Source organism: Lithobates pipiens, unplaced genomic scaffold (assembly GCF_037356315.1).
Source record: "Lithobates pipiens isolate NorthernLeopardFrog02 unplaced genomic scaffold, aLitPip1_a1.2 Scaffold_19, whole genome shotgun sequence".
NCBI classification, from domain to species: domain Eukaryota; kingdom Metazoa; phylum Chordata; class Amphibia; order Anura; family Ranidae; genus Lithobates; species Lithobates pipiens.
Window position 1 is genome coordinate 16770619 of NW_027507764.1, and position 23336 is coordinate 16793954.

Sequence of the window (23336 nt, forward strand, 5' to 3'; positions counted from 1 at the left end):
TTGCATACCGGGGGCGTGGCCTGGACATGGCGGAGTGAGGTTGTGTGTTATCCGAGCTCCCGTTCTCCTCCCGGCTATCGGAGCCTACGTTGATCTCCTCGCCCATCGCTAGGGATGAGCTTCGTGTTCGAGTCGAACGTACGTTCGACTCGAACATTGGCTGTTCGGGCGTTCGGCGAAATCCGAACTCTTGGTCCGTTCGCGTCAAAATTCGTATGGCGTGCGCGGACCACAATGCACTGCGATGGCGCAGTGCATTGCTGGCTCATGATTGGCCAAGCATGCACTGTGACCCCGCATGCTTGGCCAATCGCAGCGCCAGCAGCGAGGAGAGCCATGATTGGCCACAGGCATCCTGCCTGTGGCCAATCATAGCTCAGGCTGTGTAGTGCACGCCCCACACTATATAAGGCTGCCTTTGAGGCGGCCTTGTGTAGTGTGTTGGAATCTGAAGCAGTGGGTGTTCTGTGTACCTTCAACACAGTTACACACCAATCGTTTTTGGATGATTTCCTATCTTGCTCTTGTGTAGTGGTTATTGTCTGTGCCCTGACCGCAGTATACACCACTACACTATATTCACCTCACCTATATAGCTAGCTAGTGATCTATCTTTAACCACTTAACAACCGCCCATTGCCGATTAACGGCTTCAGGGCGGTTGTTTAACTCTGAGAGGCCGTTAATTAACGGCCTCCCAGAATTCTGCTCTCGCGCGCCCCCTGGGGCGCGCACTCGAGAGCATCCGTGACCGCCGGGTCCTGTGGACCCGGCGCAGCACGGATCACGGTAAAAAATGACGGAGTGATCACTTGTAAACAAACCGGCGTCATGTTATGACGCCGGTTCCTCCCTCCCCTCTCTGTACCGATCGGTACAGCGGAGGGGAAAGAGATCGGTGTCAGCAGCGATGTGGGCTGCATCTGCAGTGCCCACATCGCTGCTCACCGAATTTAACCCCTCAATTCCCTGCCAATACTCTGCAATACCAGTGCATACTCTGCAGTACCCTGCCATTACTCTGCAGTACCCCCCATTACTCTGCAGTACCCTGCCTTTACTCTGCAGTACCCCCCATTACTCTGCAGTAACCCCCATTACTCTGCAGTACCCTGCCATTACTCTGCAGTACCCCGCCATTACTCTGCAGTGCAGTACCCTGCCATTACTCTGCAGTACCCTGCCATTACTCTGCAGTACCCTGCCATTACTCTGTAGTACTCCCCAATACTCTGCAGTACCCTGCTATTACTCTGTAGTATCCCGCCAATACCCCGCCAATACTCTGCAATACCCTGCCATAAATTGCCATACCCAGCCATACTCGGAGATACCCAGCCATACTCGGAGATACCCAGCCATACTCGGTGATACCCTGAAATACCCAGCCATAGACGCCCCCCACCCCTCACCGCCCTCCGGTGCTTCTACCAACTCGCCAGTACGATCAAAGCCAGAATCTTTTTTTTATTTTTTATTTCAGGCTTCCCAGCCTAGAGGTGAGATGTGGGGTCATATTGACCCCCAGATTTCACTGTAAAGAGCACCTGTCACCCCATATTCCTATTACAAGGGATGTTTACATTCCTTGTAATAGGAATAAAAGTGATCAAAAATATATTTTTGGGGAAAAAAATGTCAAACTAAAATAAATAAAGTAAAATGAACAATAAAAAATAAAATAAAAATTAAAGCGCCCATGTCCCCATGTGCTCGCATGCAGAAGCGAACGCATGCGTAAGCCCCGCCCACATATGAAAACGGTGTTCAAACCACACATGTGAGGTATTGCCGAGAACGTTAGAGCGAGAGCAATAATTCTAGTCCTAGACCTCCTCTGCAACTCAAAACATGTAACCAGTAAAAAAAAAATTATGAAGAAAAAATTACTAATCTGCAAAATTTTATAACAGAAACAAAGAAAAATTTATTTTTTCGCAGAATTTCCGGTCTTTTTTCTTTTATAGCACAAAAAATAAAAAAACTGAGAGGTGATTAAATACCACCAAAAGAAAGCTCTATTTGTGTGAAAAAAAGGACAAACATTTCATATAGGTCCAGTGTTGCATGACTGAGTAATTGTCATTCAAAATGTGAGGGCACCGAAAGCTGAAAATTGGTCTGGTTATTAAGGGTGTTTAAGTGCCCAGTGGTCAAGTGGTTAATAATAGAGCTTGCAGTCAGTAGTGTTAGGAGATAGTGCGTGCTGTCTGCGTGCTCTGTACCCAGTACATACCGCTATAATATAGGGCAGGCCCCTACTTTCAAACATCCAACTTACAAACATCTCCTACTTGCAAACGGAAGGAGACAGCAGCAAGTGAGATGAAAAAAGACGGATGGCAAAACAAATTATACAGGGGTGATAACCCTTCCCTATGTTTTCCAAAAAGCTTAAAAATAGTTTTTTTGACTGGAGCTACACTTTAAAAATGTACCAGTTGAAAATTACAAACAGATTCAACTTAACACAACAAACCTACACAGTCCCTGTCTTGTTTGCACCGCCTGTATACTGCTGTTCTGAGTATATAGGGCCTGGGGGCCACACGCATTTCCTTTTTTTAATATGGGTACAGGGTTCCCCTTAATATGCGTACAAGACCCAAATAGGCTGGTAATGGGCAGGGAGGGCTACCCATGCCATTTTTCTCAATGATTTTCAACCATATTGCAGGAACCAGATATAACATTAAAACCGCAAGCAGTTTTAAATGGTGTTATTTCCGTTAAATGTCATTTTGTGCAGGGACTGTTCTAAACACGGGAAACACGTGGCATTTCACAGGCATACTACAGACACCCCCCAGGCACCATATTTAAAGTAATATTTCACTTTTTTTTTTTCACTTTAATCGTCATTAAAATCAGTGCTCCCGCCAAAACGGCCGTTTTTAAAACTTTTTTTTGCATTGACCCATGTCCCCTGAGGCAGGAGGCAGGTCCCCAAACCCTTTTTAGGACAGTATCTTGCATATTAGCCGTTAAAATTAGCACTTTCCATTTCGAACGTTCGAGTCCCATAGACTTCAATGGGGTTCTAACGTTCGTAACGAACGCGGGGGGTCGTTCGCAAGTTCTGGTGCGAACCGAACCGGGGGGTGTTCGGCTCATCCCTACCCATCGCCTGATCGTGGCATGTCTGCGAGGAAGCAGAAGACGAAGGGGAAGTCCAGCCAGGCTAGACCGCGGGAGTCCGGTGGGCCGATCACTCAATTCCTGACACAGCCCCGGCTGCCTCACGCTACCCCTAAGATGGCGGCCGCACGTGCGGAGGGAGAGGAAGCCCTGGAGAGTGGCCCGTCATCGCCGGCTGCCTCGCTCGGCGCGGACTCGCTCTCTGATATTCCTCCTGCCCTGCAGTCGTGTTCTACACCCCTGCTAATGTCCGCGGCGGGTACCGAGGGGAATGCGGAGTTGTGGGCGCTTCTTAGAGCACTTCCTACCCGGACGGACATCGAAACTCTTATCGGCCGCCTGGAGACACAGCACCGCAAGGAGCTGCAGGAAGTGAGAGGCGAACTGAGCTCCATCACAGAGCGCCTGGTGGCGGGGGAAAACTCGGCAGCGCACTTGGAATCCAGAGTTAGTGCGCTGGAGAGATTACAGGATGCCCACATTGATGCCGCTACCCTGCTTCAGCTCCACCAGGAAGAAATTGAAGACAGGTGTAGGCAAAATAATCTCCGTCTGCGAGGTCTCCCGGAGGCGACCGGATCAGAGGACCTGGCCGTTACGGCCACCGCCATCTTCCGCATGCTGCCTGGCTCTCTGCTGCCGCAGACCCTGGAATTTGACAGGATCCATAGGGCTCTGGGGCCAAAGTCGCAGGACATTAATAGACCGCGAGATGTCATCTGCCGCCTCCACCATTACTCCCACAAGGAACTGATCTTACGTAGAGCGTGGGAAGCGGGAGATGTGGATTTTGATGGGGCGTCCGTTAAGATTCTACCTGATAGTGCGCATGCGCGAGGCTTCCAAGATGGCCGCGATCATCTAAAGCTCCGCTACCTCGCGGAACGACGGAACCCCTACCGCACGACACGGCTACCCTTCCGCTTCCCGAGCTATAGGGGCGGACTCCCGAAGTGTTGGGGCACATTTCTGAATGACCGGTGGACTGGCTAAACGCAATCTGGGCCCGCTGTTCGCTTCATTGGACGTGAGGGAGAAATCCAAGATGGCCACCGCAGCACAGCTCCTGTCTCAGGATCACAGATCCGCAGGCACAGTGGATTTCAGGTCAGATACAGACTTTCCTCCTCTCCACGCCACCCCAGGCAACCCCAGGGGTCTCCCCAAGGAAGCCACACCGTCCCCGGCCTCCACGGTCTCTCTGCTGGAACGCACCATCCAGGAGTTCTCCCCCTCCCCAGCGGGGACCTACAGGGTTACCCAGGCCGCCATGGCCCCCCACGAGGCTGCTCATGCAGACCCAGTCTCCCACATGGATGCCCTGTTTGGCAAATTCTCTGAACTATTAGAGAGGGGCCTCTCCCAAACTGCCTTGCAAATCACGGGGGAATTGAAAGCTGATTTTATTAACCTAGGCTCCCGGATCGAAACGATCGAACATAAAATGGAGGATACCATAGCCAGATCCATCCAAAACTCCAGGCACATTTACTCAGTACAGGAGCAATTGGACATAGCCATGGCCCGTATAGATGACCTCGAAAATAGGTCACGCAGATATAACGTCAGAATTCGCGGGCTTCCAGAATCAATAACTGATGTGTCCAGGGCGGTGCAAGACCTCATTCAACAGCTAATCCCTGACATCCCAGCTACTAAGCTTGAACTTGACCGGGTCCATAGAACCCTCGGCCCCTCTAGGAAGGATGGCACCCCGCGAGATGTTCTGGCCAAGCCACATCACTTCTCGGTGAAAGAAGAAGTTATGAAGAGAGCCAGATCCCTGCAACACGTCAATTACCAGGGTCACCAGGTTCAGATCTTTGCGGACCTCTCCCCCTCCACTATACAGAGACGGAGAGCTCTAAAACCCCTCTTGCTTGCAATGTCACAAAAAGACATAAAATACAAATGGGCATTCCCATTTGCGGTCAGGTTCACGGACAAAGGGAAGTCTTTTGCCTTCTCCACTTTCCCCGAGGGGGAAAAGCTCCTCACCAGGCTGAAAATCATTTCTCAAGAAGCTGACATGGACACTTCTAACCCTAGCCAAGGATCCAACAAACGACCCACTCCTAACAGCCCACAATCCCCGTTGTGGACCTCCGGAAGAGCCAAGAAGGTCAAGGATAATGCACCCACCTGAGCAACTTCCAGTCCCATTTTCAGACTCTCCATTCTGTGACTGACCGTCCGAGGTCCTGGAGAGGGCCGGAGGACTGCTCCCCAAACATTGAAAGTTTGGCCCTCCAACCCTTTTTGCCCTCCCCTTGCCTAGGACTTGTGCTACCCTTGTGCTACTCTTCTCCCCATTGCCTCCAATATTCCGGGACGCTATGCAGTACTTCGTCCATCTACTGGACTGCCCGTAACCCCTCATATTTTTTTACATTCCCTCGAAATGGGCCCTGAGGTTGCTTTGAGGATTTCCCAGGGGGCTGCATTCCACAGCACCCCCCCTGGATATACCATCCTACCTTATGCCTAAAGAACAGCATCCATTGTTTAGCCCCAGTGTCTTCTAGACATTATGTTTAGCCGTGCCTCAAGAAAAATTCCTTTTTTTGTATATTGCTGCTTATATGGTATTGCTATTTAAAGTTGATTTCACAGCTCGGGTAGTTACCCGACTAGGGGTCCCCAGTTCCGCGAGGGACCACATGTGTAACTCTCCCTCCCTCGGCCTATCCCAGGCGTCTGAGGGTCGGGACTTCTGACCTTATGGGTCGGTTGTCTTCATTGTTTTTTCTTGGGATTTCGGGGGGTGTCTCCTGCCCTGATCTCCTCTTTCTCTTCTCAGGAACCCTTTCTTTCCTTGCCCTTTCTCCCCCTCTCTCCCCCCTTGATGGTAAGCTACCCCCGTTGAATGTTTACATGACACTATTTTTTTTCTCCTCAGGTTGGGCTGAGCCAACCCAGTCGACATGGTATCCTGGGAGACAACCTCGGGCCACCGATCCCAATGCCCTTACCGAGAACCCCGCTATGGATTGGGTAAGTGAGGTCGCTTTCAGATGCTGGGCTCCCCCTCTGCTCCATGGCTGATCCACAGGCTGCTAGGCTCAAGATAGCCTCCCATAACATTCAGGGTCTTAATTCCCCCATCAAACGGAGAAAAGCCCTTGATTACTACAAATCCCTGAAACTAGATATAATTCTACTTCAGGAAACCCACCTTCCTATCCGGTATAGTCCCAAGTTCCTACATGCCCACTTCCCTCAGTTCTTCTTAGCCAACGCGGAATCCAAGACCAGGGGGGTAGCCATTTTGATTGCCAAAACATGCAAATTCAACAAAAGTTTTGAAAAAGCGGATCCGGAGGGCAGGTATTTACTTGTAAAGGGCACTGTGGGGGACCAACTTTACTCCTTGGTCTCCTACTACGCCCCGAACACGGGTCAGGCCAAATTCTTCGAATCCCTGCTGCGCACCTTAGCACCTCTTTTAGAGGGAACGGTTATTGTCGGAGGGGACTCTAACGTCGCCTTTGATCAAGGACTTGATAAATCCTCCCCCTCACGTTCCCGCTTAACCAGGCCCACGAAGGCAAGCTTACGGATCGCCAAATTGCTGCACGCTCATGGGTTATCCGATGTCTGGTGGGAATTAAACCCCACAAAGAGAGACTACACTCACTTCTCCGCGCCTCACCAATCATATGCACGCATAGACCACATACTTGTCCCCTCCTCGCTCCTTCCCAGGATGCTCAAAGCCTCCATCACTGACACAGTGATCTCGGATCACTCACTGGTTATTGTGACGGCCCTGGGGGGTTCGAGTGGGAGACACCCTAGGCATTGGAGGTTAAATGAATCCCTCCTTTCGGAGCCATCACGAGTTATGGATCTCGACAAAGCATTGCAGGAATATTTCTCTATAAATGCGACTCCTGATGTCTCCCCCGAAACCCTGTGGGCGGCGCACAAAGCATATATTAGGGGAAAATTCATGCAATTAGGTTCTCAAATAAAACGGGAAAGGCAATCAACCATCCTGAAGCTAGAAGAGGAATACTCTAAACTCAGGGCTCTTCACAAAAAGGACCCCCTCCGCACCCCCACCTCCATACTAGACAAGACTCGCTTAGAACTCAATCTCGCCCTCACCACGAAAGCTGAAAAATCGGTTAGGTGGTCTGGCCACAAATTTTACTCACAGGCGGACAAAATAGGCACACTCCTGGCTAATAGACTCTCCCCTAGAACCAAGCTGAGCACCCTCCCTCGGATCAGAAGCGCAGGACTCCCGCCCACGTCTAATCCGGTCACAGTTCTGAATGCCTTTCAGAACTTTTACACCTCTCTCTACAGTAGCTCCCCACCTCCCAAAGATAACCTCCTTCCAAAGTTTTTGGAGGGACTGCCCATCCCGGCCTTATCGGACGTTCACAAACAAGTTATGGAAGCCCCCTTCCAGGCAGAGGAGATACTGGAAGTCATAAAGGCTCTTAAAAAAAGCTCCGCCCCTGGACCCGACGGTCTTTCGATCCCTTACTATAAAGCCTTTGCCAACACGCTAGCCCCTCACCTGGCCAATCTCGGTAATCATAAAGCTAAGGGAGACCCCCTGGATCCCCACCTTAACACGGCGTATATCACGGTCATCCCCAAACCTGGCAAGAACTTGGAAGATGTCAGCAACTACAGACCGATTTCCCTTATTAATAATGATCTCAAAATTCTCACGAAAGTTATGGCCAATAGGTTAGCCTCCTTTATCGGACGCTACGTCCACAAGGACCAAGTTGGTTTTATCCCTGGCAGACAGGGACCTGATCAAATTCGGAGGGCGATTGATATTATCTCCATTTTGCAGTCTAATTGGGAAGGGGGACCCGGACAATCTGGCTTCCTCCTTTCCTTAGATATTCAGAAGGCTTTCGACTCGGTCTCATGGCAGTACATCTTCCAGCTCTTTGACAGGTGGGGATTTGGGGCTCGCTTCCTGGGCTTATTACGGGCCTTATACTCCCAGCCGAGGGCCCAAATTCGAATGCAGGGATACCTCTCTGAGCCAATTCCCATCACCAGGGGGACCAGACAGGGGTGCCCCCTGTCCCCCCTCATATTTGCAATAGCCATTGAAACACTGGCGATCGCAGTCCGCCACAATATGGACATTGGAGGTGTCCAATGCGGTAGTCAAACGCACAAATGTGGACTCTTCGCGGACGACATACTGTTGTTCCTCACTTCCCCCCTCACAACCCTGCCCAACTTATCCCGGGTATTGGACGACTTTGCCAAGGTCTCAGGCTTGAGGGTTAATTACTCCAAGTCTGTGGCGTTGAATATTTCTCTCCCCACCCACCAAGTCCTCTCACTCAAACAATCCTTTCCGTTCCAATGGAGTGACACTGCCATCCAATACTTGGGTATCTCCCTTACACCTAAAATAGAGATGTTGTATGCCCACAATTACCCCAAATTATACAGACAGCTGGAAACTGATCTATCCTCATGGTCTAAACACGAACTATCCTGGCTTGGCCGGATTAACTCCATAAAAATGACCCTTCTCCCCAAAATCCTCTACTATTTTCGAGCCCTGCCAATACCAGTTCGGAAGGACCACCTTTGCTCTCTACAAAGCAAAATACTGAAATATATCTGGGGTAATAAGGGATACCGTCTACCGCAAAACACGCTCTTCCTGCACAGACGCAGGGGGGGGTTGGGTCTGCCTAACCTCCACAAATACTACCTTGCAGCTCGCCTAGCCCAACTCTCCTCGATCTACTCCAAATATGAGAAACCGGATTGGCAGTCCATAGAACGCTGTTCGGTACCCTCCTTTACACTAGATTTTCTATTATGGTGCCCGCCCAAAGCCAGGCCGCCCATCATGTCCCCATCCCTATCTCACTCCTGCGCCCTATGGGACGGTCTTCGCAAAGAGCCTTCCCTAGTCTCCACTTTAAGACCCCTTGCTCACATGTTCCGTAATCATGACTTCCCCCCTGGTCTGAACATTGAGGCATTCAGATGGTGGTTGGACAAGGGACTATACCGGATAGGTCACTTTTTCAATTCCAGAGGTCCGATTTCCCTAGCTTATTGTATCGAACACTTAGAGCTACCAGACACAGAGAGGTTCCGCTTCCAACAAATATCTCACTTCTTGAACTCACTTTGGAAAAACAAACCCCTTCCTCCTCCCTTTACTGAATATGAAGCCTGGTGTGGCAGGATCGGGGAGCAGAGGGGTGGTATTTCAGTGATCTACGCGGCTCTCACTTCCCCAACGGGCAAATCCCCCTATATGACGGCTTGGGAATCTGATCTCCAGACCACTGGCAGTCTCGAAACCTGGCAGCTGGCCCTAGCCAGATCCTTTCGTGGGATCCAGAACACCTCACTAATGGAGGCTAGCATCAAATTGATAACCAGGTGGTACCTCACTCCAGTCAGGCTAGCCAAAATATATCCCACGGCTAACCCCTTATGTTTCAGGGGGTGCCAACTTCGTGGCTCCATGATCCACATCTGGTGGGAATGCCCTAGACTTCGTTCGTTCTGGACTAAAATCTTCAACTTGATTTACTTAGTCACAGGCTGCCGGGTTCCGAGAACTCCAGAGGTTGCGTTACTCAATACCCCTGTTCCTTTGATGTCTGGTAACATTCAGAAACTAACTTATTTTATCCTATTAGGAGCCAAAATTGCGATTGCCTCCGCATGGAAGCAACCCAAACCCTCCTTCCTCGCAGTTAAGAGGAAGATATCGTGGATAATGTCCCAAGAAAAACTGTCAGGTATTCTGTCAGACACCACACCTAAATTCCGAAAGGTGTGGGACCCTTGGGCCCGTTACATGGGAATCTCTCTGCTGCCTGGGGTACCCCCAGGCTCTCCCCTAGTGACCAGACCTCACCCCTAAAGCGCCCTCTCTTTCATTGAATGCGAAACATTCCCCCGCTATAACCTTCCACCCTTTCAGGACATAGCTTACCTCCCCTTACCCCTCTGTTCTCCTCTTCTCCTCCTCTTTTCTTTTCTCTGTCCTTCTAGTCGTTCTAAGTTTTTGGTTTGCTCAACAGAGCTGTAATTGACAGGTTCACCATACAGTCCAATTTAATGTTGCGGTACCCACTGCAGACGGTCCTCCAACTGCTTTATCCCTCTGAGAGGGAGGGGCCTGGGAGGATACTCCCCCATCCTGGCACAGCAAGTTCCCTATTAGGGGTGTCGGGATGGGGGCTCCTGGGAGCTACCCCTAATAGTTCTATTTGGTGGGCTCTCCCGGGGGGGTCACCCTCCGTTTACCTCTTTTTCATGTAGCCCCTCGTTGAGGAAGGGCATGCCGACTGTACCCTTTTGATATTGTCTGTCTTTCACTAATGTCTCCTGTTTTCATTACTTACATTGTGACAGCAGGCCCTCCCTGCTGCAGTTAGTTTATGTACTGTTATACGTATGTAAGTGCCTTTACTATAAAATAAAATATTTTGAAAGTAAAAAAAAAAAAAAAAAAAAAAAAAAAAAAGATTCTACCTGATGTCTCCAGAGCTACCCTACAGAGAAGAGCCATGCTCCGCCCTGTGTTGGAAGCTGCCCGCCGGAGGGGGGTCACTTACCGCTGGGGGTACCCCCTAGCGGTGATCTTCAGGAGAGATCAGCGGTCATTCCACCTCCGTTCCCCAGGAGATCTCCCGGCTCTATTTACATTCCTGGACGCTGACCCTGTTAATCTCCCGAACTGGCTGATGTTTCTCCCTCCAACGGGGGGGAGATCCGGGCTACAGTCCTCATGGAGGTCGGCCCCGCCGAGGCCTCAGAGACGCCGCCGTGGATCCCGAGCGCCCACGCCGGAGGGGGCGCGTGAGTTGTGAGATGGGCCTCCAGCACTTTATCATCCTGAATTCTGGTATGCTCCTGCTGCTATCTACCCTGTTTTGTTCTACCCCTCTGGGCCCCGCACGTTGATGTCCGGAGAAGAGACCCTCCTTGACTGCTCCCTAGACTGGTAATGGTGGCGGACCGCTGAGGGGTGGTGGGGTGGGCTAATGTATTTTTTGGTTTGCTTGCCCGGGGAGCCCTGGGGAATCTGGTGGGGGGTTTATAATACTCCGATATATGGAGCCTGCTGACTTGGAGTGGCTTCCCGGGAGGGTGGGTTAGTTTTCCTTCCTGCCCGCCCCCCCTTCATGTTCTCTTATTTTACTGTGTTTTTCCTTTTTTCTTTTGGCCCCGGGGATTGCCCTGCAGGGCCCCCCCTGACTGTGGGATGTTGCCCCCCCGCCTCCGGCGCTTCGGGGGTCTGCCGGACTACATGTGACTGAGGTGACGCTCCGGATGCTGGATTTGCGGTTCCACTGAGGGGTCGCCCTGACTTTTTCTCTGTTTGTGTGGGGTGCCCGGGGTGGGGATTCCTCCCCCCTGCCTTTTGGGGGGAGGCTGCCCTCCTGGGGTGGTGGGGAGGGGGTCACCCGTGCTCTCCTCTCCTTGTTCTGGCTGGGGTGGTGGCCCCCCCCGGCTGGTGGGGGTCGCAGATACTTTGATGCTGATGCTACCCTGGTCGCCTGGCTGTTAGGGATGCATACCTACTGTTATTATATTATGTTTGTTCTTTCTGTTTTAATTCTGCTTGCATGAGTTTCTGCTGGGTTCTGGTTACATATGTATACACACCTGGGGCACGCCGTCTGCTGCGATTTATATGATTGGGGGGAATTGTCGCCGGGCCATATACCCCATTGGGCGGAGTGGCGGGTGTACATACGGGTGCTTTGCGCCTGATACCCGCCACGCTGCTACAAGTTGCCTGCCTCCCCTAGGGGAGGGGACCTCTCGGTTGCTGGGGTGGGATGTTTTATTAGGGGAGCGGGTGGTGGGGAACCTGCTGGGATCCTTTATTTGCCCGGGGACATTACCTCGGTGGGCTCTGATGCGATTAGCCCCGGGGCCACGTGCCCCCCCTTTTTTAGGGGACGGGGTTGGTTGTTTCTGGGGCGTGGACCTCGAGGCGGCTCCTGATGTGTGCCCTCCCCCCCCGTCAACCCCTCTTGGGGTCGGGAGGGCGGGATGGAGGGAGCGTGCGGCTGCTGACGACCCATGCTCGTACAGCTTCATGGGTTCCGTGAGGTCGGGGGGAGTCGGGGGCTCCCACTCCTTGGCTGTTCCAGATCGCTTCCCCACATAGGCCGGCACGCTCTCGGCCACTTTTGGTAGAGACGTGCCACGCAAGCATTTTGCTTGTCCTTAGTTTCTACCCTCCCCTTGTCCCCTATTGTCCCGTCCCTACCTTCCTATACCTCTCCTGGCAGCATTTTTTGTTTTTGGGCTTAAGGGACACCCTGCTGTGAGGATAGTGGGGGCCCCCGTTGGCGGCTTACTTTGATTCCTTCCCTCTGCCTCCCCCCCTTCCCTTTTCCCCGTCGTGTCTTAGTCTTTCACTATCCCACTCTTAACCCCCCCCTTCTCTTCCTTCCCCCCCCCCCTTCCTCCCCCTTTTTTTTTTTTCTCTCTGTCTCTCCCCTTCTGGTTGAGGATGGACAGCCTGTCACTGTACTCCTTAAACGCGAAAGGGCTTAACACCCCGGAGAAACGCCGTATGTTGATGCACGACCTAAAAAGAGCGAAAATTGATATAGCCTATATCCAGGAAACTCACTTTAAAGAGGATAGGTTGCCAGTCCTTAAGAACAGATTCTTTCCTCTGACGTACCACTCCACTAATAAAACTAAATCTCGAGGTGCCTCCATCCTCATCTCCTGTAATGTACCTTGGACTCTCACGGGTTCCAAGATAGACCCGGAAGGACGTTATGTCTTTCTCAAAGGACTGGTGGGGGGTGTACGGTTGACACTAGCGAATGTCTACGCCCCTAACGAAGGCCAGGACGCGTTTGTGCGGGGTCTTTTGACCAAGTTGACTGCCTTTCAGGAGGGCCAACTGATTCTGGGCGGAGACTGGAATGTACCTCTGGCCCCCCACGTGGATACTTCGGCGGGCTCGTCCTCCTTACCTATTAGTGCCCGTAAGCGTATCGTCGCGTGTCTCCATGAGTCACAATTAGTTGATATCTGGCGCTTACAGCACCCGGGTGACAGAGACTATACCTTCTACTCTCCTCCACACAAAATTTACACAAGAATTGATTACTTTCTTATACCCCATAGCCAATTACATGCGGTCCAGGCCTCCTCTATAGGTCAAAAGACATGGTCGGATCATGCCCCCATTATGCTGACTTACAAGCTATCTGCCACTCCTTCCCGGCGGACACGTTTCTGGCGTCTCAATGACAGCTTGCTACAGCGACCTGAGATACTGGAAGAGGTGACTAGGGAGCTTACTCTTTACTTTCAAACGAACACAACGGCTGACTCCTCCCCGGGGGCGGTGTGGGAAGCACACAAAACGGTTATTCGGGGTGTCCTGATTAAACACGGCTCGCGCATCAAAAAAGAGACTGGGAAACAATTGGACTCGCTTCTAGCCAAACTCCAGGTTTTGGAGTCGAAACACAAGGCCTCCCTGGATCCATCCGTGGAGGCTGAACTTTCCTCTCTTCGCAGCCAAGTCAATGACCTCCTTGGCTACAAAGCCAAGACGGCGTTACAAAAATGCAGACTCGTGGCCTATGAATCGGGAAATAAGTGCGGGCGTATTCTGGCGCGGGCGGTCCGAGATATTAAGACACAGACATATGTCCCTCGAATTAGGTCGGAAGCGAACGTGGATGTCGGCCTCCCGCATCAGATAGCGGCTGCATTCAAAAACTTTTACAATACCCTCTACAATCTACCACCCCCTCCGGGAGGACGACCTCTGATGGAGGCGTATGTGAGTTCTAGTCAGATCCCTACATTATCACCTGACAGTGTAGCTGAATTGGAGGCCCCGATAACTCCTGAGGAGTTGGAGGCGGCGCTTAACGCGGCTAAACCTGGGAGGGCACCTGCACCGGATGGCTTCACTCTCCCGTATTATAAGACGTTATTCCCCATCCTTAGCCCTCATATGGTGACCTTTTTAATGACATAGGGAACACAGCCACCTTCGTCACTGATACCACTTGGGCCCATATCACGGTCATCCCCAAGGAAGGCAAAGACCCCTTGGCCTGTAGTAGCTACAGACCAATCTCATTGTTAAATACGGATCTTAAATTATTCACCAAGATATTAGCGACCCGATTGGCCAGACATGTACAGTCCCTAGTCCATCAGGATCAGGTGGGCTTCATTCCCACGAGGGAAGCCAGAGACAGCACAACCAAGGTATTGAATTTGATCCACGTTGCGAACCAGGGCCCCACTCCTTCCATTTTCCTAAATACAGACGCTGAAAAAGCCTTTGACAGGGTTAACTGGGCGTATATGTTCACTGTCCTCCACCACATAGGCTTAGGTGAGAAAATGATTAGGTGGATAGCCCAATTATACGCTACCCCGATGGCACAAATTAAAGTGAATGGGATACTGTCGGAGCCCCTGCTGATTAAAAATGGAACCAGGCAGGGCTGCCCATTGTCACCCCTTCTTTTTGCCCTTTCCTTAGAGCCCTTTCTATGTAGAGTTAGGAATAACCCCGATATCCAAGGCATAGTTGCGGGTGATGCTCACTTCAAGGTCTCTGCGTATGCGGATGACTTGCTGTTCTCCCTTTCCAATCCAGTGATATCCCTCCCAAATCTCCTCCGGGAATTCGAGGAATACGGGCAAGTCTCTAATCTAAAGATTAACTACACTAAATCGGAAGCCATGGGAGTAGCACTGTCGCAAGCGACCATGCGGGGGCTTCGGTCCAGCTTTAATTTTAAATGGACGTCCACGGCGCTGTCGTACCTGGGGACTTTTGTCCCGGCAAATCTAAATCACGTCTTTAAACTCAATTTCCCTCCCCTGCTGGCCAGAACCAGGACTCTTCTGGAATCCTGGAATAAAGGCCTTCATTCATGGTTTGGCAGGTGTAACCTGCTTAAGATGTGCATCCTGCCCAAATTTTTATATCTGCTGCAGGCACTCCCTATTTCGGTCCCCACGTTATATTTCGACAGGTTCACGGTTTGTTTACTGGCTTTATTTGGGCATATAGGAAGCCGAGATTGGCCCGGAATTTGCTCTCCATGCCCAAACTCTTCGGCGGCCTTGCCGTTCCGGATGTAAAGAAATACTATCAGGCGGTACACCTCGGTAGAATTGTAGACTGGTGCCGACACCGGGATCTGAAGCTGTGGATCAAGTTGGAGCAGGCCCAGGTCCGGGTGCCGTTATCAGGGGCTGCCTGGTGTTATAGACACCTCCCAGCCCACATGAAGAGGCATCCCCTGATAGGGACGACGCTACGGGTGGGGTCACAGATTTGCTCAAAGGGGTCGCTATCCACGCCTAACTCCCCGCTATTTCCTATTATGGGGAACCATAGAGGCGCTCTGTAATACATCGGGACCCTATAAACTAGCCTTTTGGACTGCTGTCCAACTTAGACACTTTTTTCGAGCCCTCCCATCCTCTCTTCAATTTGACGGACCATTGACTGCCTTTGAGGAATGTTGCTCTGGCAACGGGGTGCTTCCAAGAACACTGTCTACAATGTACAATCTTCTTATCACACCCGGGGATGACGCTCATTTGACCTTCCTGACAAAATGGGAGAGGGACTTGAACTGTACGTTTACTCTGAGCCAGACTCAAAACATTGTAGCATTGGCCCTGAAATCTACCATCTGTACGACCATACAGGAAACAAACTATAAAATTCTGACGAGATGGTACTTAACTCCTCAGGCTTTGCATTCTTTCTACCCGACCACCTCTGCGCTTTGTTGGAGATGCGGACTGGAACAGGGCACGTTGTTGCATGTGTTTTGGTCATGTTCGAAGTTGTCTCACTTTTGGTCCACTGTTAGGACCGTTATTCAAAAATTTACGGAGTATAATGTCCCCAATGACCCGGCCTTCTTCCTCCTGCACGTAAACGCCATGTCCACTAAAAAGTACAAAAAATCCATTCTATGCCATCTGGTAAATGCCGCAAGAGCATGTATACCGCTCCACTGGAAAAGCCAGGCCCCTCCATCGGTGGCGTCCTGGGTTCATAGGGTGGAGGAAATTAGTAGACTGGAGGACCTGGTGCTTACGGGGAGGCAACAGCAGGAAAGATTTAGGAAAACATGGGCACTCTGGCACCAATTTATCTTCTCGCCCGAAGGGGTATCTCTGAGGACCTTGTAATATGATCAGCGATATATACTGCATGTGGGGTAGGGCAGTCCTGAATCAACCAGAAATCCCCCCCTTCCCCCCCTCACCTCACCCCCCTCTCCTTCCCCCCTCAGTCTCCCCTGTCAGTGTCCCTTCCCCTTCCCTCAATGGTCTCTGCCCTTGGTACTGGGTTTTTACCGGGGTATCGAGGTTCTGACGAGAGCCGGAGATAGGGGGAACTGAAGGGATTTAGGCTCCCGAGTACGCTTCTGACATGGAGGTGTTATGGGTGGGCCATGTACAATGTTTTCTATGATCCTATCTCTCCCTTGATCTCGGCAATATGTTCGATATGTGCTTCCCTTTTCCTCCCTCCCCTTTTTGTATCCCACTTCTATGTTGTATGACATGTCCATGCCCATGTTGGGCATTGTTTGAAAATTAATAAAATTTATATTTGAAAAAAAAAAAAAAAAAAAAAAAAAAAGTTTGCATACCTTGGCAGAAATTGGGAAATTTTGGCATTAATATTGAAAATATGACTGATCATGCCAAAAAAATAACTGTCTTTTATTTAAAGATAGCGATCACATGAAGCCATTTATTATCACGTAGTTTTTTGGATACCTTTTAAATCATAATGATAACAGAAATCACCCAAAATGGCCCTCATAAAAACTTTACATACCCTGGAATGTTTGGCCTTGGTACAGACACAGAAGGTGGCACACACAGGTTAAAATGGCAATTAAAAGTTTTATTTCTGACATTTGTGGCTTTTTAAATCACAATTAGTGTCTGTGTATAAATAGTCAATGAGTTTGTTAGCTCTCACATGGGTGCACTAAGCAGGCTAGACACTGAGCCATGGGGAGGTAGAAAGGAACAGTCAAAAGACCTGCGTAACAAGGTAATGAAACTTTACAAAGATGCAAAAGGATATAAAAAGATATTCAAAGCCTTGAATATGCCAGTCAGTACTGTTCAATCACTTAACCCCCCTGACGGTATTCCCGAGTCTGACTCGGGGTGGATTTTTTATACCAAAAGCGGTATCCCCGAGTCAGACTCGGGACAGCGTCGCTGGATCCAGGAGGAGGTTTCCTTACCTTCTCCTTCGAATCCAGCGATGTCTCCCCGCTGTACGAGCGAGCCGTGTCTCGCTCGATCTATCACATCGGCGATCTCCGTGCCCTGCGAGCGTTGCGACGCACGGGCACGGAGATCGGCGCCAAATTCAAAAAGTGAAATAAACAGTATACATACAGTATAATGTAATCTTACAGATTACATTGCTGTATGTAAATATTTCACATCCCCTTTGTCCCTAGTGCTCTGCCCAGTGTCCTGCATGCAGTTTTATATTGTAAAAACTGTTCTTTATGCCTGGAAACTGGAGATTGTCCATAGCAACCAAAACTGTCACTGTACATCAAAAATGATTTTAGACCAGCTAGAAAACAGCGATAATAAATTGGAATCACTCGCAGAATTGAGCGATAGCGATTTGTGGGGAGATCCGTCATCAAATACTGAAAAGTAATGACAGTGACAATTCTGCAACTCGGCAAATTTCAGTGTTTTTGATTAGATTACATTATTGAATAATTTTTATTATTGTTATATTATTATTTGGTACAATTATTTATAATTATTTATTATATTATAATTTATGATTTAATTTTTCAAACTTTATCATACCCGGGATGTCTGCTAGACTCTGGTTTGGACAGATTTAAGAGAGTTATTCCTAAGAATTGCAGGACTACAATATAAAACGCCAAATTTTCATGCAAAATAATGGTACCGCTTTTAGCACCTAAAATCCGAAATAATGGTACCGCCAGGGAGGTTAATAAGAAGTGGAAAATTTGGAGATCTCTTGACACCAAGCCAAGGTCAGGTAGACCAAGAAAGATTTCAGCCACAACTGCCTTAGGAATTGCTCGGAATACACAGAAATACAGGTTGCTCTGGAAAAAGATGGTGTTGTTTTTATTTTTAAGGTGCACAATGCGATGATACTTGAACAAAAAATAGCTGCATGGTCAAGTTGCCAGAAAGAAGTCTTTACTGCACAAGTTCCACAAAAAAAGCCTGGTTACAATATGACCAATAACACCTTGAAAGGACTCATTGGGCTTTTTTGTGGCATTGGCGCAATATAGGCTTCTTTCTGGCAGCTCAACCATGCAGCTTTTTTTTGATCAATTATCGTTGAATTGTGCTCCTTAAAAAAAACAACTACACCGTCTTTTTGGAGAGCAGCCCGGATTTCTCCTGAGGTTACCTGTGTTTTCTTTGTATCCTGAGCAATCCTTCCGCCAGTTGTGGCTGAAATCTTTCTTGGTCTTCCTGACCTTGGCTTGGTATCAAAAGAACCCCGACTTTTCCACTTCTTAATAAGTGATTGAACAGTACTGACCGGCATATTCAAGGCTTTGGGTATCTTTTTTTATATCCTTTTCCATCTTTGTAAAGTTTCCTTACCTTGTTACGCAGGTCTTTTGACTGTTCTTCTGACCTCCTCATGACTAGCCTGCTTAGTGCATCCATGTGAGAACTAACAAACCCATTTACTATTTATACACAGACACTAAATGTGATTTAAAAAGCCACAAATGTGGTAAATTAACCTTTAATTGCCATTTTACCCCGTGTGTGTGTCACCTTTTGTATGTTATAATAAATGGCGTCATGTGATCGCTATCCTTAAATAAAAGACAGTTTTTTTTTTGGCATGATCAGTCATATTTTCAATATTAATGCCAAAATGTCACAATTTCTGCCAGGGTGTGCAAACTTTTGAGCACAACTACATATAACACTGTATAGATTGTGTGCTCATTTATAACATTGTATATATTGTGTGCTCGTGTATAACATTGTATATATTGTGTGCGCATGTGTATAACATTGTATATATTGTGTGCTCGTGTATAATATTGTATATATTGTGTGCTTGTGTATAACATTGTATATATTGTGTGCTCGTGTATAACATTGTATATATTGTGTGCTCGTGTATAACATTGTATATATTGTGTGCTTGTGTATAACATTGTATATATTGTGTGCGCATGTGTATAACATTGTATATATTGTGTGCTCATGTGTAACATCATTGTAATAATTTACTGATATTTCTGTTGATGGGGGACAATCTGAATGTTGAATACCATAAAATAAGTAAAATTCCTCAGACTTTTTTTTTCTCCCGGGGTAATTCAGCATTGGGTGGCATTGTAGTGACAATTCTTCTCCGGTTCCCCTCCCCCGGTGAGGAGGGAATGTGGTCTGGGAGGAATGATGAAGCAGCTCTATAAATACAACGGGAAGGATATGAAAATCTCAGAAGCCTCAGAACTCTGTACAGGTAAGACCCTTCATATGTACATTGGGAGGGGGGAACTTCTTGGGGTGCAAAGCTTAAGATAACAGAGAAATGAAAGTCTATCTCATGGCATTATTTTTCTTTCACATGCATTTTATTTTCTTTTCTGAGATTTAAAATAGAAATATAAAATATATATAATATATAAAATATATAAAATATAATATAATATAATATAATATATAAAATATAATATAATATAATATATAAAATATAATAGAAAGTAAAGCGCACATTCATGTTAGAATTGTATGATATGTATGGGATCAGGTGTTCTCCATAGAATATCCATGTGATAAGAACTGTTATGTAAGTAGACAGAGGTGGACCTAATGTAAAAAAATGGCGGTCGATTGACCTCAAGCATAATGTGTTTCCACAGGTGGGTATAAATGGCAGGTGAAAAAGGAGCGCCAAGTATCCAGAAAATACAAATTGGAAGGCGAGTTTGAAATCGTTTATTGAGAGTAGCAACAAATAAACAAAGCCAACGCGTTTCTGGGGAGCAGACTCCCCTTCTTCAGGGCTGTTGCTGCATGCTAGTCAATGAGGAACGGTCCCGAACAGCTGTGTCTGTAAAAGAAGGAGAGATGCTGCTTCTGCCAGCACAACCGACGGTCAGTCCGATCTTTGCTCTACAGACACATCGGGGGGGTCTGTTCCCCTGAAACGCATTGGTTTTATTTATTTGTTGCTACTCCCAATAAACGATTTCAAAATCCCCGTCCAACCTGCATTTACTGGATACCGGGCCCTCGTTTTTATCCAACCTTGCCAAGTTCACATGCGGAAAAATTACCATAAGGCCATTTCTAGAGGCAGCAGCCCAGGCCCCCAAAAAGGGGCCCACAGCCACCTTCCTTCAAGTTAGGTACAGCTTATTGGAAGGGAATTCTATCTACCTGCTCAAGGTATCAACTTCCAATGACCAATCAGTTCAGGGCCATTTACAACCCCAAAGAGCTACTTCCAAAAGGTAGGTAGGAAGGGGGGAGGGGGAGCTTTAGTATTTCTTGCCTAAGCTTTTGGTGACTGTTATGAATAAGGGGGTCAGCAGTGGTTTGGTAAGCCTACATTCCATCACTACCTCCGGTTACGGTGGATACCGCTGGCACCCTTCGAGGAAGAGAGAAGTTTATTTGTTGTGCGCACCTTTGGCCATCTATCTCCTTCATTGGTTTTTGACTCCTTGGGGTCAATTTTTGGACTTTTAATTTTCATATATCACCCGGGCACTACCATGCATTTCTGCACTTATTTATGTAGGTTTTTTCAGCGCAACGCAATATATTCCTGTTTTTTTGGACACTTAGAAGGATATCTTATTTTTGTGCTTGCAGCTTGTTTTTTGCTTTTTTTTTTGGGGGGGGGGGGAGGACGTTTGTGTTTTAGCACATTTACACAACATTCCCGACATTTATTTCATTATGTACTAGAGTTGCACGATTAATCATTAAGAATCATTATCACAATCCGCCCCCCACCCGCGATCTTGACAAAGTATTTTCTGATTCTTTCTATACAGAGAATTCTCTCTGCTCTGCTGAAGGACAGCCGTTAAACATGTGCAATTCGTCTCGTTACAAATTAGTTTTTTAATGAATTCCAACAAATTCTTTAATTCGGAAAATTCCAAATTAACGAAAAACCCGTTTAACGAATTTTTACGAATATTCGTAAATTCGAATATTCGCAAATTCGTGCATTCGTAAGTTTATACATTTGTACATTTGTAAATTCGTACATTCGTAAATTTGTACATTCGTACATTTGTAAATTCGTACATTCGTAAATTCGTACATTCGTAAATTTGTACATTCGTAAATTCGTAAATTTGTACATTTGTACATTCGTACATTTGTAAATTTGTACATTCGTAAATTTGTACATTTGTACATTCGTAAATTTGTAAATTTGTAAATTCATACATTCATAAATTTGTACATTCGTACATTTGTAAATTCGTACATTCGTAAATTTGTACATTCGTAAATTCGTACATTCGTAAATTTGTACATTTGTACATTAGTACATTTGGAAATTCGTACATTCGTAAATTTGTACATTCGTAAATTCGTACATTCGTAAATTTGTACATTTGTACATTCGTACATTTGTAAATTTGTACATTCGTAAATTTGTACATTTGTACATTTGTAAATTCGTACATTCATAAATTTGTACATTCATACATTTGTAAATTCGTACATTCGTAAATTTGTACATTTGCACATGCGTAAATTCGTACATTCATAAATTCATACATTCGTACATTCGTAAATACAATTTATCCGAAATTATGAATTATCTGAAATAACGCATGCTGTATCCAAACAAATAGAATGTAATGAATTAATAATAATAAATAGCAATAATAATAATAATAATAAAAAACGTTTTATTATTATTATTTATTATTAAATTATTCCGTTCCATTTGTTTAGATGTGGCATTCGTTATTTTGGATAATTCGTAACTTCGGATAAATTTGTATGTTCACTAACAGCCAAATTTGAAAGGAAATTACAATACCTATAATTTAATAGTTAGTTACTTTCAGATCTTCTAATTATGAGTTCTCAGATTTTCTAATTTCTAATTTCCAAATTTCCGAATTTTCTAATTTATGAATGTGCGAATGTACAAATTTCTGAATATGCACATTTTCTAAATTCCGAATGTACTAATTTACTAATTGTGATCATAACAAATGACCCGAAAAAAACATGCATGTGTCTAACAGCTGGTGTTCTGTCGAGAAGTGCCCCCCCCCCCCATTGAATAGTGCTCGGTAGAGCTGCACGATTAATTGTCATGAATCGTTATCACGATTTTTTCCCTGTTGCAATCTTGACAAGTGTTTTGCGATTCTTGCTATGCAAAGAATTCTCTCTGCTCTTCTGAAGCCACAGCCCTCAAAAGAAAGGAAGAAAAAAAACGAAAATCGAATCACAAAATTCTTTAGCAGTTGAACTTAACTCTAAACATTGTAACAAATTGTCAAAGGAATAGACTTTATGTGTAAGTGAGGAAAGTTTAACCACTTAAACACTAAACCCTTTTCTGACATTTGTTTTTGTTTTTTTGTTGCTAGAAAATGACTTAGAATCCCCAAACATTATATATATATATATATATATATATATATATATATATATATATATATATAAAGTAATACAAACAATACGTCAATATATATCTGAGAATATCCGCATTAAAACAGCGCTTTATAAAAAGTCCTTTATAGAAGCAACAATGTACGAGAAATCACTAGAAAGTTCTTAGTGTGCAGATAGGGTGTTTATAGTGATCTAATCAGCGTTGCAAGGTGATCAAAGTGCTGTCAACCTTTCTTCCACCATAAACCGGGAGTGCTTCACCACATGCGATGCGTACCCCCTAGGGGGTTAAACTCACCAGACACTACTGATAAAACAAGCCTTAAGGAGTAGTCACTTCCTTGGGTATAGCAAAATTCCTATATATCACCTTAGCGTTGCAGTTCCAAGCAGTCCTCCAAGTTTATCATAAAAATAAAACAAAGTGTGCACATAGCATAATACTGTTTTATTTTTTAAAAGGTTCACACAAAACAATCAAATCCCCCATTTAAATATCTGCGTACATTGTCTAAAACATCGTCAGCATT